We start from the raw sequence: 16,549 nt of genomic DNA, 5'->3' as shown, positions 1-16,549 counted from the left end.
AAGGTCTAGGGGATGAACTGGACGAATAAATGCAATTGGTTCTCGTTATTGGGATGAAACCACATCAAAAACGCTTTCGGGGTGAACGGAGGTGTCCATAGTAACCAGACATCACTGAACCTCCGCGGTATCTGGGACTGCAGACCACTCAAGTCGTGGGAAACGGCACTAAGTCTCGAGTATAGACAGGTGAACGCAACAAACTGGTCGTAAAATAATAATATTTTTTTGCGTTCGGAAAGACCGCCAGGTCAAACATGAAATTATAAAATCCACCGGCCCCACAGGGTGGCAGCACGGTGACATTGCAAAGTCCGTCAACCCGGATCCTATCTTTGATAAAGATAGTTTTCATCAGAGCGATCAGAAAGTGACGTTTAGGAATAACAGCACTTCAGCCCTTTTGTCGCTTCTAATCGTTGTTGCCAGTTGTATGAAGCTTTATCTGAAATCGCCGGAAGGTGTTGTCCGTCCTCCAGCAATGAGAGAACGGTCCCCTACAGAGAAAAATTATTTTAACAGCCTGAACTTCCTGACGCCTTATCTAAAGCTGAGGAAGCCGCTCTTTTGAATCATAATTGTATTGCCAGTGGTGCCCGCACTGCACTGAACAGCAAAACGACGACACTGGAAAGGCAAAAAAAAAAAAAAAGTAAAATGTCGATGCTCCGAGCACGCTTGTTTGAGCGGCTTCAGTTTTCATAAGACGGTATATCCCCGCCCAGGCACGTAGCCGGAAAGGCCCATCACTTGAGCAGGGAAGAAGCCCCCGTCCTGCTACAGCACGTGGACTATGGCTCGTTCGGCTAGGGGAATTGCCGAATCGCACAACTGTCCTCTGTATACGTCGTCGCCAACAGCAAACTTATTCTCATCCTCAAAATAGACGAGCACAAACTCGCCGTCGTTGCATTCAGTCATATTGCGTTGCGTTCAGTTACAGCAGGCAAAGTGAACGGTGAACATAAAATGTTACGACTGCTGAACGGATTGGATTGGCTGGTATCTTTCACATTAAAACCTTTATGTACTTGACCGATAAAAACGCACTCCAAAAAAAAGCCGAAAAATGTATTTTCGTATCAGTAATTTAGTTCGACTAATTAAATTTTACACTCTATTATACTTCGTGCTTTTTCTGACGAGTAATTGTTTGTTTTGCAATTTTGGTTGCTAGGTACAGGGTGGCAGTAAAAAAGAATCCAGGGTGCGCCATGGTCGATCCGCCATTTTTAAAAGGTGAATATTTTGCTGTCTACTGTGCATTGGACCTACCAATTGTGGCTACAAAGTCCTTATAGAAAGCAAAGCAGGTGTTGAACGCGATATTCTTTGCGTGCATGCGTGAAGAGGAGTCGTCACGACACCTGAGGCAGCATTTCAAGCTCTGAAAGCGGAACGTTTCGTTCATTCCGGCGATGGTTCATTATGCCTTGTGGGCGTAGCAACTGCACCAAGAGGGCTCGAAACGATTGAATTTCTACGAGTAGAATTCTTCTCCACTCCGAAGTTCCTGAAAATCAGCATGCGAAGACAGCAGTCCTCACCGCAGTCACAATTTCGTAGGATTAGGCACGTCGACTTCAACGACCCTCCCGTCATCTGCTAGTCGTATGGCTACCGTGTCTTTTATTGCGACTTTGATATTATTTATTGGACTTGGGAGGTAGAAATATACAGGCGTGTTGGTGTTGGGGGAAGGGTGACGCCCATGCAACTATAGTGTGCCCACAACAGCTGCAAGGAAGATAGGAAATCCATCATGTGATAGATTTTCTTGACAACTAACAACAGACAGATGCGCCTCAACGAACGGAGAACACCTGAAGACGACGCCACCTGCTTTCTGCGAGGTCGATGCACCGTTTTATGCGCAGCGTCGTCTGCTACTCGCAGCGATGGTTGCGTCGCCTTTTTCTCGGCTTTCAGAAATCTATTGTTGTTTCACGAGCGAGACTGGGCGTTCGAGGAAAGGGAAAGAAAATACCAAGAAGCGTACGTACTTTATTTATTGACTAACAACAACGAGACGCATTTCAGAAAGCGAAGAACTCGCGGCCGAGGCGTTTTCCACCGAGATCCGCTTGCTCGCCCCATTTGGATGGTGAATATTGGCTGTTGCTCTTATATCGGGCGGTAGCTTACGCCAACCAGCCTCGAATTATTTATTTGAAACGTGTTTTTCTTTTTCTTTTCTATCATACTTAATCTTCTTCTCCCTTTACCTCCCTGCAACTATCACCGGGCGGGGGTAGAGTACTTTCTAGGGAGAGCTTTGCGGCCGCTGCTCTTGTTGCCAGCAAATGGGGCGAAATTCCAACGCAATTAACCAGTCGCCAACCCATTCAGAAACAAAGTAAAAATTTGAAAAGGCAATAAGCAGAGTTCTATTTTGCATAAATAAAAAAGTGCATTACCAACTTTGTTATTTGTGAATGAACACTGCTCCTAATAAAACACTGAAAATTCCCTCTGGATTGGCTCAGCTACACGTGGTTTGGCGCAGCCGGCTGTTGCTGGGGAGGCTTGCGGGCGTCGAAAGAGGTCTTTGCGTGGTTACGTTTTCGCGTGGTCAAGTGGCACGGATTTGCCACCGTTTTTAGTTCTACTAAACGTGGAGTTACCGGGGTTGGCATCCTTGTACTTGGGTCATACTGCACAGCCTTCAGAATGAACCGGCAGGAGCGCGGTCCCTACAAGAAGCATTTGACAAGCAACAGCGAAGTAGTAAGTACCTGCGTCACTCTTTGTCACGACCACTGAAGCAGATCGTTCAAGTGCCGTCATACGGCACTCAATACGCACATCCAAGTGCCGTCCTAAGCTTTTCGATACACGCCGCCACGGGAACAAAGAAAGAGTCTGCCGCTGCTGTAGGCTGAACCTACTGTATGGATGATTCAAAGTTTTTCGACGTTCCAAGCACTCCCAGTAGCGCGACAATTTAGGGGCAAGGTTACAAATGTTTTAATTTCTAGTTAGACATTAAAGGTTCACCGCTGCTTTGTTCTATCGAGGAGAAGGGGGGTTAGGCCTTGGCTTAGGCTAATGTACTGTTACTATTGCACAGTACGTCGTATTCGAAGCACAGGGCTACGTGGAGTTTTCGTCAGCGTGTAGGAAAGGATACCTTGCTGTGGCAGACAGGTTACGCTGTACAAATGTGTAATAACTATAATAACCTGTGAAATACGCACATTAGGAAACTTTAGCAAGTATAATTATACTCAGAAATCTTTCCGGCAAACTTATCCAAATGGAGAGTAACAAATTCCGCTCAGTCCCAGTATGCATGATACTTACATAGATTGACTGCAGCTGGCATGATGTAGACACGAAGATTGAGTGCTGCTAGCAATTTTGATCCGAGCTGTCAGCCGGCATTTCATTGCCAGGCCTATTCTGCCATCTGCTGGCACAGTAACAACTGCAAAAATATGGCAGCAATAGTCGCATGATTAACGGCAGCCAACGTAGAACCACTGCCGGCATATCCTATAAACCCATGTATATAATGCCGGCAATATAGTGACGTGTTTGCAGCCAGAAAATGGAGGAAACTGCCAGCATTTTGCACCCGAACAACTCTGCCCGCTTCCGGCAAAATATAGACTCGTCTTTCTTTCCTGAAATTCAAACGAAGTGAACGTCTCGGGAGCAAGGTGCTTGCTTTGTACTTGTCATGCATCTGCACGGGTTAAAATAACAAAAGGAAATGAAACTGTTTACAAGACGGGGAATTAGATATGAATAGTCAACAGAGATAAAAAAAAAAAAAAACTCCTGGCCCAGTATGCTAATAGCTGCACCATCTGAGCTCATTTTTGCTGAATTCTTGGTGGCAGCAAAGTTGGAGCTCGGAAGCCTACCAAATGTCGCCTCTGCTAGCATTAAATTATAAAACTGCATTTCAATGGCTCGTTTTTTTAGACATGCTTGAAATTGCAGTACTCGTAAAAAAAGAAACCAATGCTGTTGTGTTTTTTTGTTGTTGTTTTTTTCACACTTGATAGGTCCCACGACGCACCCAAGCTCGGCGGGACCAGCTTTCTGAAGATGCAGGCAGTTCCGAACCTCCGAACAGCGCAAGCCCTAATCAGCCTGCAAGCAGTCCAATTCCTCTTCGACGAGAGTATGGTGCAGAGGGTGCAAGTGATACCGAAAAAGAAAGGAGCTTCTGCTCGCACATCAGTGTTTCAAGTTTTGATGAAGCTGATGACGGGGACACTACCTCCTCCGGTGAACAGTACCCAGGTGACAAATGTGTACAGGAAGGTTTGGCCCACATTCCCCTTTTTGATGGGTGTCCTATGTCCTACATTGAAGTTTGTGTCAGTCTGATGAACTTGTTCTTCAAATTCAACCTCACGCGAGAGTTTCTTTTAGCTTTGTTATTTGCTCTCAACTCGTGTCTGCCCCGCCCACATTCTCTTCCGTCAACGATGTAGTTTTTTCAAGCTCCTTTCCAAGTATCGATCCAGTGATCCAGCAAAAGAACATTTCTTTTGCAAGAATTGCCACACCCCTGTTTCCGCTGGAATCCCATGCTGTCCATTGTGCACCAAATCACTTATCAACTGCGGCGTATTTTTACAGAAAGAGTTAACTCTAAAGCTGCGCTCATTCTCAGAGGATGAAAGGATGTACGAATACTTCTCACCACCATACCATGACACTTCTGAAGACTACTGTGATCTAACAGGTGGAGATGAATACAAGAAGGTAAGGTCTGGAAGCGGCAAATATGACTTTTCTTTATTCTGGAACACGGATGGTGTTAAGATGTTCAAGAACTTAACCTCTTCCTTGTGGCCCTTGCACTGTGTAATCCCTGAACTGCTCCCCCCCCCCCCCCCCCAATTACGCAAGAAATTTCAGCTACTGACTCTTCTTCGGTGCGGCTCAAAGCCTGATGTCAATACCTCTCTTCGACCGTTTTGTATAGTTGTGAAAAAACTCGCATTGCAGGGTTTGAGATGGACTCATCCTGTAACTGGACGACAACTGTTATCCCGTAATTTTGCACCAGTCAGATTGTGGACGCCGCAGCAAATTTAAGGCTCTTCTGCAGAATATTCGGCAGTTTAATGGCTTCCATGGGGGCTCTCTATGTGAGGCCCCTGGCAAAACTTCTCAGCGCAATGGCTCCTCTCGATCATGAATTTACGTTCCTGGTACGCATGCTCTGCGAAAGGGGAGTGGCGTGAAGCCGCAGGGCCGTACAGGCTGTGAATAGCCAAAGTGTATTACAGGGCGTAAAAAAGCTGTCTGTGTTGAGTTTGATTCCCTGTTTTAATTTGGTGTCCAGTTTTATGATAGATAACATGCACTGTGTGCTGCTAGAGGTAGCAAAGATGCTAATGGCCACCTAGTTTGAGATTAAGTATCATGCAGAGTCGTGGTACCTCGGACGACAGTTGAAAACAATCGACGAGGGGCTGCTGGCCATCCAGCCACCCGATTTTATAACAAGAACGCCCGCTCTCATTGGCGTAGGATGTATTGGAAAGGAAGTGAGTTCAGGGCATGGCTACTTTTTTATTCTATCCAAGTATTTTCTGGCATTCTTCCACTGGCTCACTTGCAACATTTTGTCCTCCTCGTTTCCGCCATCCATATGCTGTTGAAGGAGTATGTGAGACGTCCCGAAATTGATCTGGCGGAAACTTTTCTTACTCGCTTTGTTGAAGAGACCGCATCCTTTATGCACCACAGTTTTTAACTTTCAACATGCGCCAGTTAACACATCTCAGTCTTTCTGTGAGACGTTGCGCAGGGGCCCCCCTGGGCAACGTCTGCGTTCTTTTTCGTTGATAGAAATGGGGAACTAGTTAGTTATCCAAGGTACTAGGGCAATCGATAAGAGCGAATTGCTACTCTCGTCGGGATCGGAAATGCTCTTAACTCAATTGAGCGACGCATGGATGAGTGCTCTGCTACATTTTCAGTGTTGAACAGATTCCGGAATGTTCATTTTCCAAAACAGACGACAGACGGATCTGTAAAACTCCAAGGACGCCCATGTCAAGTCAGAGGTCGGCAGTTTAGGTCGCCCTCACTCACCCTCACCCCCGCAGCCACATTCACCTAAGTCCCTCACTCACCCTCACACTCACAACCACACTCACCCTCAGCCCCTCACTCACCCTCATCCTCACAGTCACCACTCACCTTCAGCCCTTCACTCACCCTCACTGAACATCACGGCCCTCATACCCCTCACGCACTCCTGATCCTCACGCCACTCACCGCCCTCACGCCCCTCACTCACTCATGGCCCTCACGCCCCCCACGCACTCATGGTCCTCACGCCACTCACCCCCCTCACTCACTTATGGCCCTCACTCCCCTCATTCACTCATACCCCTCAGGCCCCTCATGCACTCATGGCCCTCACGCCACTCACCGCCTTCACGCCCCTCACCGCGCTCACGGCCCTCACGCCCCTCACTGCCCTCACCTTCATCACGCACTCATGCCCGTCACGCCTCTCACGCACTCATGGCCATCGCCTCACACCACACAGGTCCGCTTCAGATGGAGCAATTTCGCCCGGAAACTTGACGTCGAAACACCAGCAAGCACCAACACGGGCCGCCCGCGTTCACACGCAGCAACCTATTGCTGCAATTTGCCATCATCATCATGAAATTTTATTTTTCTTGCACTATTAAGACACACAATTACGCGCTATAAACGGTTATTTATGCATTTGAATCTCGCTGAGAATCCTAATGCATCTTCCTGAAACAGTTTATTTCCAAAAAAAGCTATCAATTCTGAACCAGAACCAAGTATTTTGTTGGCATCATCACTGGCACGAGGTATCACGTGAAAATATCCCGTCCCTGACTGGATGCTGCCGCTTCAAACGCCTTCGAATTGCTCCGAGTTGCTTGCTTGTTTCGAGCCGGAAAGCTAGGGAACAACCCGCCAGCAACACCAAAATTGCTGAGAAAGTTGCTCCGTCTGAAGGGGGCCTCAAGCACTCACCACCCTCACGCCCTTCACGCACTCATGGCCCTCACACCCCTCACGCACTCATGCCACTCAGATACTCATTGCCCTCACGCCCCTCACGCGCCTCACGAACTCATGGCCCGCACACTCCTCACGCACTCACCGCTTTCACGGCCCTCATACCCCTCACGCCACTCACCGCCCTCACGCCCCTCACGCACTCACGGTCCTCACAGCCCTCACACGTCTCATGGCCCTCACTCACCCTCACACTCATGAATTCTCCTGGTTCAGAAACTCACTCACCTTCACCTCACCTATGAAGATTAAGGGGAGTGAGGGTGAGTGAGGATCCTCATGAGTGAGGTTTGCGGAGGTATGTGTCAAGCGAACAGAAAGATAGCAAGTTTCTTATTGACCCAGTCTATGTTAGACAATGCATTGATCTACAAGAGGGCAATGATTGGTTGTGTCACTTTCACATCTAGTATTTATGAAAAACATGAACTTAGAAACTACAGAACGGTCAGATGTACTATTGAAAATGGTATTTGCTATGCATCCATTGAGTGCTTTGTAAAGAATATGGAAGTGCATGCTGTCCTCCACGAGTTTTTTTATCTATGATTCTGAGACATTAGTACACGAGAGCATGAACTACTTTCCCAATTCGTTCCTGTGTATTCCGCCGGCAATCAGTTTCTCACTGTCCCCCCTTCCAAACAGAACTCCGCAAGTGTATCTTAGAGTGCAGCTCTTAGGCGCCCGTTTCCGGCTAGAGCGGCAACGGCGACGCGTAACCAAGGTCACCCCAAGGGCACGTGACCCCCCCAGGTCATGTGACCCACGAAGGTCACGTGACACCCGAGTTCACGTGACCCCACGCAAGGTCACGTGACCTCTCCCAAGGTCACGTGACCCCCAAGGTCACATGACCCCTCCCAGGTCACTTGACCCCCCAAGGTCACCTGACCCCTCCCAGGTCACGTGACCCCCAAGGTCACCTCAAGGTCACGTGACCCCCAAGGTGACCCCCCCAAGGCCACGACCCCCAAGGTCACGTGGCCCCCCTCCCCCAGGTCACATCACCCTCCCCTCCCTACCGAAGTTACGGGACACCCCCCCCCCCCCCGAGGTCACGTGACCGCCTCCCCCCGAGGTCAAATGACCCCCCCCCGGAGCATATTAAAGAATGAGTGGAGGAGGAGGAGGAGGAGGGTCTACCCTCCTCTCAGTACCCTTCCCACCTCCTCCTCAAGAGCTGCGCTCTTGAGTGAAAACTGAAAGCCAATACGGCTTTCACTTTTTTGTTCTTGTCTACATTGTGTCCACACCAAATCTGTTTGAGACGAATTTGTAAAGGCCAGTAGACGGCTCCTTTCCTAATTGTTACTGTACATGCCCCCTGGACGTTGGGCTGCAGCACATGATCAGAACCTTTGCTATGTTGTCCTGAGCTGCCCACAGTATGACAGAGGCTTATTGCGGAGAAGGCGCCGTGTAACAAAACTTTTGGTTGCACGTCAAGAGATCCCCAGGGCACGTCTTCTCGAATGCGAACCGTGGGTTAAAGTTAACTATTGTCCCTAGAAGGGGGAATTCTAGGTCACGTGACTGGGGAGAGCAGGGGCACCGAGGGAGGAGCAGTACCTACAAGCAAAATGACCGCGACGTCGCTTAATGAGGGCTAATAATTCTGCTTGGTTCTGCTGGACATTCATTTGGATACAGCTGTTATATTAATGACGCACCATCAACCTATTAGCACGTCAAGCCAAGCGGTAGTTCAGAGTGACTACTAAACTAACCGACGGCAGCATTCCGCGAACGCATCACTCTTCAGCAGTCCGAGATCCAAGACATATGACGGTACATAAGCCTTGCAAGTGTTTTTATGGTGAGTAAAGAAATGTTTTGCGAAGGAGTGTTGGTATATATTTATACTAACACGTTTAATTTGTTACACTATGTACGCCAACTCGTGAGCAGCGATTACTTTGCGGAGAAAGGGGGTTATCCTCGATAAAGTCTTCGTTCTGAGTGAACAGCTGGGACATTGTACTGTTTTTTTGTTCGCAGTGCGCCGACAGTATGTCGATAGCATCGAAGTTTCTACATATCCCCGGTGGCCAGCAATTCAACGGTGACGAGAAGCTTAGCTTCTCGTCACCGGTGGATCGGTTGGGCAAACGGAAGAGAGGACAAACAGTTGAGATCAGCAGGAATCGCAAAACGTGCGTCGCAAGGAACAAAAACGAGACTGCAGCACCGGCGTTGCCAGACTGGAAGGCACACGGGAAAGTTATGCGTTGTTTATGGCGAAACATATTGAAGGAAATGTTTCTTACATTTTCGAATATTCGTCGACAAACTCTAGCATAGTAGCTAAATTTTTTTCGCATCATCTGAAACAAATAAATTGGTCTTCAAGTACAACATTACTATATTTTGACTTAAAATACCACACTAGATCGACAACAACCAGCGGAAAAAGAGGATAAACAAAATGACTGAGTTGTTTCGCCGATAGATGGCGCATCGTACTGCCGAATCAAAAATAACTATTGTTGTTCTATATCCAGCCGTTTATTACAGTACCTAGGTGCTTTTTCCTTCCTAGGCACCGTGGTTTACCAAAATGGGTTTACCATCGCTTCGAGAAAACCGGCCCAGGTGGTCGAATTAATCCTCAGTCCTCCGCTTGGGTCTACCAGATGCCCTTCATAGGTTTGGCACGTAAACACCCAAATTTACCATTACCCTGATTTCTCCAAAAACTCTTGAATGGTTCCACTTTATATTAATCACTTCTCAAAAATGTGTTGCAAAAATGAACTCGGTACTCATGTTGCGCTTTGATGGTGGACTGAGATGGTCTTACACATCAGTTTGGCTCCCAGTTTAAAGTCAAACGAAAGAGCAAAATGTCATATCTGTGGTCCTAAGTTTTACATATATTTGTACTGTGCATATTTTTTCGGCTCTTACAAAATTTTGGGGTGGCACTCAAGTGAAATTGGCGGATGCTCTGTATTTTACGGTATTCATCAAACTACCTCCCTTCCCCGCTGATTAAGAGAAATGTTTTGTGAAGTCTGCTTTAACGTGTGTGTCAGGATTGAACCAAACCATGTCTTGTAGCGTGTTTGGCTTTGTTCGACAAGAAAAGTTTGGGTGTGTTTGAAGCAGGCGACAAATCTGTCGTTTTCTCCACTGCTGAACAAATGAGACGTTTTGTGAATCATTGTGATTTGATTGTGTTTGTCAGCACCTGACGAAGCCATGTTTTTCTTTTAGCATGTTTATTTTCTATGTGATTTACCTGAAGTTGAATTGTGAAGATAAATAAAACTTTGTTATGTCCAAAGCAGTTCTCGGACTTATTTGTACCACTTGCATAGCAAATTAACTTGCATTGTGAACATTAATCATCCCGAACTGCAGGGGGGCTGGTACATTTGTCAGCCTCCCATAGAGCAGCCTTTTTTCCCTGTCGTTTGTCGGTGTACACTATGTAGCACGTGACAACAAATGAAAATTCAGCCGATTTTATCAAACCATAAATAATTATCTCCGCACACGTTATGTATGTTAATGCACTTTTCGGTAATTCAAAAGATTATTTGGTTATGTAATCTTTCTTCCTTCTCACGAGCTTTTCACATATATTTACATGGAAGATCATACAAATGTAACAAACCTTTGTGAGTAGACCTTTGGAGAAAAAAGGTTTGAAGTCTTATAACTGCGAAATTTTAATGGACTTACTGCAAATTTTTAATGGACTGAAGACTGGTCATAATTGTGCATTTCAGAAAAAGGCTTCCCTATCTACCCAAATAGACAACTCGACGAGGAAAAAAAGACAAGAATATTTAGTGAAAATTTCTCAATTGTAATTATTCTATTCCTTGAATGAAGGGTCATGTCCCCTGCTGTCTTGATTTGCTTCAAAGCAGCTTTTATTTATTAAAATAAAAAAGGCAAATAGTCCAAAGCGACTGTTGTCATATATAGTTGGGCATTCGAAGGCACAGTATGACTGCCCTAAATAAACTAATTCATTTAGATAATTAACACTGGAATATTGACACAGTTTTATATATACTTCCTTCAATATTAATATTAATAAAGTGATAAATTACATTGCATACTGAATTGGACAAGAGCTTTTTAAAATGTCTGATGAGAAGTGAAAAATAGTGCTTTTTTTCTAAAAACAGCTAGCCTTTTTTGTAAAACATGTCAAAACAATCTATAGAAATTATTTCGTGCACTTATAAAGCACCGAGTACACATTGTAAAAGCTCCTAACAATACTATTAGGAACTATAAACCCAGGGGGAATATTCAGTTGTTAAATATCTAAATTTTCTGACTTATCTGACTTGGCGATTCCCCTACAATTCCCGAAAAATGGGTTTCGCGAACAATTCGGACGTAATGTTACACCTCGAGATAATTAAGCTACATTTAAATCCTCGTGAAAATCAGCACTAATAATCCCAATCATAAGTGTGCCAAAGCTGAGGTTTGGGATGATTTGTGCTATTTAGCTCGCAAACAATGAGTCATTTACAGTTAGCTAACAAAACACTATTTTTTTACTTCTTTTTAGAGCGCAGCTCTTAGGCACCCGTTTGCGGCTTCAGCGGCGTCGGCATCGCCTTCGGCGTAACCGTAATGCGTCGGCATAACGCTTTTTCGTGTCGCGTCGGCGTCGGCGTAACGCTTTTTGTGACGCGTCTGCGTCGTCGTCGCCGTCGGCGTAGCCGTAACGCGTCGGCGTAACGCTTTTTCGTGACACGTCGCCGTAACGCGTCGGCGTAACGCTTTTTTGTGACGTCGACGTAACCGTAACACGTCACGAAAAATGGTTACGGCGACGCTGACGCGTCAGAAAAGAGCGTTACGCCGACACGTTACGGTAATGCCGACGGCGGCGGCGACGCGTCACGAAAAAACGCTTCGCCGACGCGTTACAACTACGCCGGCGTAACGAGTCGGTGTGACGCGTCGCCTTCGGCGTAACCGCGCGGTGCAGTATAGTAAACCTGCATTATGGTAAACGTGCCATAATACGCCGCGGGGACGCGCGCGTTGCATTATGGGACGTTTTATATAATGCACCGCGCGGGATGGAGGAAGAGGGAGGAAGAGGGGGAGGAGGAGGAGAAGGAGGCGAGGAGTGGATGAAGAGGGAGGAAGAGGAGCATACCGTCCCTCCGTACTCCCCCCCCCCTCCTCAAGGGCTGCGCTCTATTTCGGCATTACAGGGAGTTGTAAACGTCGCATTTTTTGTAACTTATTTATATATAATTAATTGAAAACCGGCCGCCCGATAGAGCTGTATATAGGACAGATAACGAAGTATATACCTCAAATAAGGCGGTATATGTGACAGATAACGCGGTATTCCTTCCAGATAAGGCTTTGTATTCGTCATATGAGGCTGTACATACGGCATATAAGGCTGTATATACGCCATATAAGGCTATAATACGCCATATAATGCTGTACATATGCCAGGTAAGACAGTATATACGCCAGATAAGGCTGTATATAGGCCGTATATAATCATATGTTTGATATGGCCACATATGGCCGAGATAGAAGATTTTTATACCCGATCGGATGCTAGCATCGGTTGCTGTCGGACTTCATGTGAAACTGAGTATATCCCGACCTACGTGAGGAAATGCAACCACGTTGCAGCCATTAGGATGAAGAGGGCAGATGGAGACCGAAATTTGCAAATTGATGCTGCATGTCTTTTTGTTTTAGTGTGAATCAAGACAACACTAGAAAATCTTCTTTAGCGTTTTCACATTGCAGTCAGTAAAAATGGCTATAGTCGAGTTAGTAGAAATATAAGATGTTCATTGAAACTAAGAAGTTACAAATGTCTCATTTCGCCTCGATCCCCGGGGCAAAACGAGATAGCTAGTAAGGTACAACGAGACATCATGTCAAAAAACAAAGGAGCTGTTTTTTTCACTTGGAATAAAAGTATACTCCAGGGACCCTCACGCAATGTATACGGATGCACTATTTTGCACGCTGTGCATTGGATCCAAGCAGAATGGGGCGCTGTTTTGCTGCATACTTCTATGCACGCCAGGCGCCACCAGTCACATTGGCGCTCATCGCGGAGTTTGCAGAACACTGATGTGACAATTATGTGGCGCCCCCCCCCCCCCCCCCCCCCCTCGTCCCGGCCTAACCTTCGAGGGTCCGCCAGGCTCAGCGGGCAACGAGGACGCAGCTGTACTCGCTGTTTGTAGGCAGCGAGAGTGGCTTGCGCATCGGCTTGCATTTTGGCGGGGCAGTTTGGGTCTTCGCAGGCAGGATCTTCATTACAATTGACGCAGTAAGGGACGCAGTTGTGAAGGGTGTCCGAGGTCATGTTTTCCTGGTAACAGACGTCGCATACGCTGAGCTTGCCTTTCTTGGGGCTGACTTCCGCGCGGTGGCCGAGTTGGAGGCAGTTTTGGCATTGTTGACATTTTGGCTTGTGTGGGTGGCAGCGGAATGGGAGGCGGCGGTAGTATATAGTATAGGGCACGTATGTGCCTTCGAAGGTGATGAGTGCCGTTTCGGGCTGGCCCATCATGCGAGCGGTGAGTACTGGGACATTGGATTCGATGTTGGCGATGAGCTCGTCGGGGGCGGTGAGAGAGGCAGCGCTGTGGATGACGCCCTTGCAGGAGTTGGTGGGGGCCGAGGGGTAGCTGGTAACCGCGTAGTCGCGGTTTGCAATGGTGAGTTTCGTGGTCTGCAGGAGCTTTTTTTGGGCCGAGGGTCGGTAGGTGTCGGCGATGAGGACGTTTTGCACGTCACGGATTTTGAAATATGTCTCCTTCGCTTCCGATGGCGTAAGGTGGGCGGCGGCGATTATGGCATCGGTGAGGTGGGTAGATTGAAGCTCCGATAGGGAAACCCCGTCGGTCAGCTTTATGACGTTATGGTGAGGTGACTTTTTGTTGGTTTTGTAGAATAACGCACGGTACTCCATGGTTCAGCGACGGGCGGAGCCATGGCGTGAGCTTCGGAGAAGCAGCCGGAGATGCAGCTGGGCGGCCGGCCGGGGAGTGGGCCTCTCGTTGTTTAGTCCAGAGGCTCACGTTACCGAGCAGGGAACTCGGCGAGACCGGAGAGCTCAAAGAGGACGACCATTCTCGACGGACATTGAGCGAGATCTCTCCAATCCAGAGATTTCCCGTTTCTCTGTCTCTCTTGGTTATAAGCAACACCACGCTGACCACGTAGACTACACACTCTCCGAAAAGCTCCGTGGCCATGGGTCGAGTGTCAAAGCTCCGTCGTCCCTCGCCCTTTCTGAAGTGATTTGTGGTGGGAGCCAGCCGACCGAGGAACACGAGAAACTTCATCCGCAAAACTCTTGGCGCACCGCGGCTCGGAGCACGCGGAGCGAAAGCTCATGTTGCAGAACGCAGGCAGCCTGGGTTCCATCCCCACCCCTGCAAGTTTAGATATTGATGAGCATTGTACCGACGTGAACGCGTGTATCACTATAGCGTGATGCACGTTAAAGACCTCAAAACAGCACTTGCGCAGCACTGGCTGAATTCCTTGTCTACAGCGTAAACCAGTGTCGCCGAACCACAAAAGCAGACCGACATTACACTGCATAAACTTCAATGTCAAATTTGGTTTGGCTATTGCATACACGGGCATATCCTCTCAACGGGGATTTGAGAGAATGTGCGCGTAACTTTTTTGTCTTTTCTTATACTTTTCAGAAGTACACTATACCAACACGCTCGTTACAAAAACAAACTACAGCGAAGCTTTCGCAACAAACTTCGCACCGCACCGTCACTTTCAGCGAGTTGGTTGTTTTCTCGCAAAGTGGCAAAATTGATTTCACGAGCAACTGCATGCATATTTGTGAGACCCTAGAAGACGGTTCGATTAACTCGCCCATAGTCAGCCGGCAACAGCCAGGCGGCGCAAGCAGAGTGAGAGCCCACGGTTATGCAATGTGTCGTTGTAACTTGGCGAAGGGTAAACGATGAGCCCACATTGCGTGCCGACAGCTTCGATATGCGTTACGTACACGTGAGAAACGCACACATATTGGAGTATGACGCAGCGAAAAGCCTGACACTTCTCGTAGAAAAAGCGCACTCCGGTGATACGGAGTCACGTTCCTATTGGCCCGCTAGGGCCGTAGCTTCAGCGATCACGGCTTCCTGGCGTACCCAATATTTCTTGCTTCAGACACTATAGGCTAAGCGGCGCCCACCAGAGTATTAGCTCATATTCAAACAAAAATGTTACATCATCATCATCATGTTTGAACAATGCAGCCGCCACTCCCGGGCATACGCAATGTTTCTTGCTTCGGTTGCTAGATAGCGTCAAACCAAACAGCATTGCAGGTTGCCTATGGACCAAACTCTGTTGTTCTAGGCAGACATTTTGGTTTCTTAAAAACGGAAGGGGCGGTTTTCGACAGGCTGCCGCAGATTTACAAGCAGGTTTGACTAAACAAAACTGTGAAGCAGATGAGCCAGACAGTCGTGGTCTCCGACTGGTGTGTTTAGCGTCCTATACTGCCCATGCATACAAAGTGGTCTTGAAGTGGCAACAAATGACGTCAGAAAAGCCGGAGTGTATTGTTGTCGGATGTCGCGATCCTGTAGGTTGGTCATACCAGTTCCGGCAAAAAACACGCGTCAACGTGAGTGCCGCTTTGCCGCGGTGCACCCACTCCTGGCTGCCGAAGCTTCCGTGGACTGCCACACTGCAGAGCGACCTGCAGCAGAACAGGCGTATGCCACATACACAACAGCTGCTGTGACACCGCCAGGATCGCGGCCTAGGCTGCATGAAACTTCTATGACGTCATGAGGCGGAAATCCAGGTACTACGTTTTTGGACGCGGTAAACGCACCGGTCTGAGTCGCGTTCCAGGCACCATAGTTGAAGCGTTTATCGTGAAGTTTGCGGACCGATTACGACATGACCACGCTATGTTCCGTTCCACGTTAAGTCCGACCATAGCGGTCGCTGCAACCTGTTGCAGCCAATCTGGCCGCACCAAAACTGCATCGTTCCGGCGCTCGTCGCCTTTGTGCCTTTGCTATCAGCGATAAAATCCTTCCCGCACAGCGATTGTGCCGCGATCCTCTGCGCCTTTTCTTGCGCTTATAGCTTCTTACGAAAGTTCGAACTTCCGTGCGCCTGTATTTACTGAAACGCTCGCGCTAATCTCCGAACGGACTACTGATACGACTGTTGCAAAGTATAAAGATAGCGTAGGTAAAGAAGTCGGCCAAACATTACTTCTAAAGGAAGGCGATATCCACCTTTGGCTATAGCCAGACGGAAGCAGCCAGGCGGCGCCGGCAGAGTGAGAGTCCACGGTTATACCCTGTCTCGTCGTAACTCGGCAAAGGTTGAACGGTAAGCCCCACATTGCGCACTGACGGCTTCGATGTGTGCTACGTGTTTGAACGCAACAAACACGGATTGGAGCATGACGCAGCGAAAAGCCTGATATTTCTTCGTAGTAAAATCGCACTCCAGTGATACGTAGTCACGTTCCCATTGGCCCACCTGG

General features: G+C 47.7%; 1 protein-coding gene and 1 pseudogene across 1 annotated transcript in view; one reads left to right on the top strand and one right to left on the bottom strand.

The window, feature by feature from the left end:
* The window catches only part of LOC115325393, a 60,236-nt gene that overhangs the window by 38,518 nt on the left and 5,169 nt on the right, over nt 1–16,549 (bottom strand). The window lies entirely within an intron of this gene.
* LOC115325394 lies at nt 5,325–8,320 on the top strand (annotated as a pseudogene).

This window comes from Ixodes scapularis, unplaced genomic scaffold, assembly GCF_016920785.2.
Source record: "Ixodes scapularis isolate PalLabHiFi unplaced genomic scaffold, ASM1692078v2 PGA_scaffold1__304_contigs__length_218370807, whole genome shotgun sequence".
Taxonomy (NCBI): domain Eukaryota; kingdom Metazoa; phylum Arthropoda; class Arachnida; order Ixodida; family Ixodidae; genus Ixodes; species Ixodes scapularis.
This window is presented reverse-complemented; position numbering and strand designations above follow the sequence as displayed.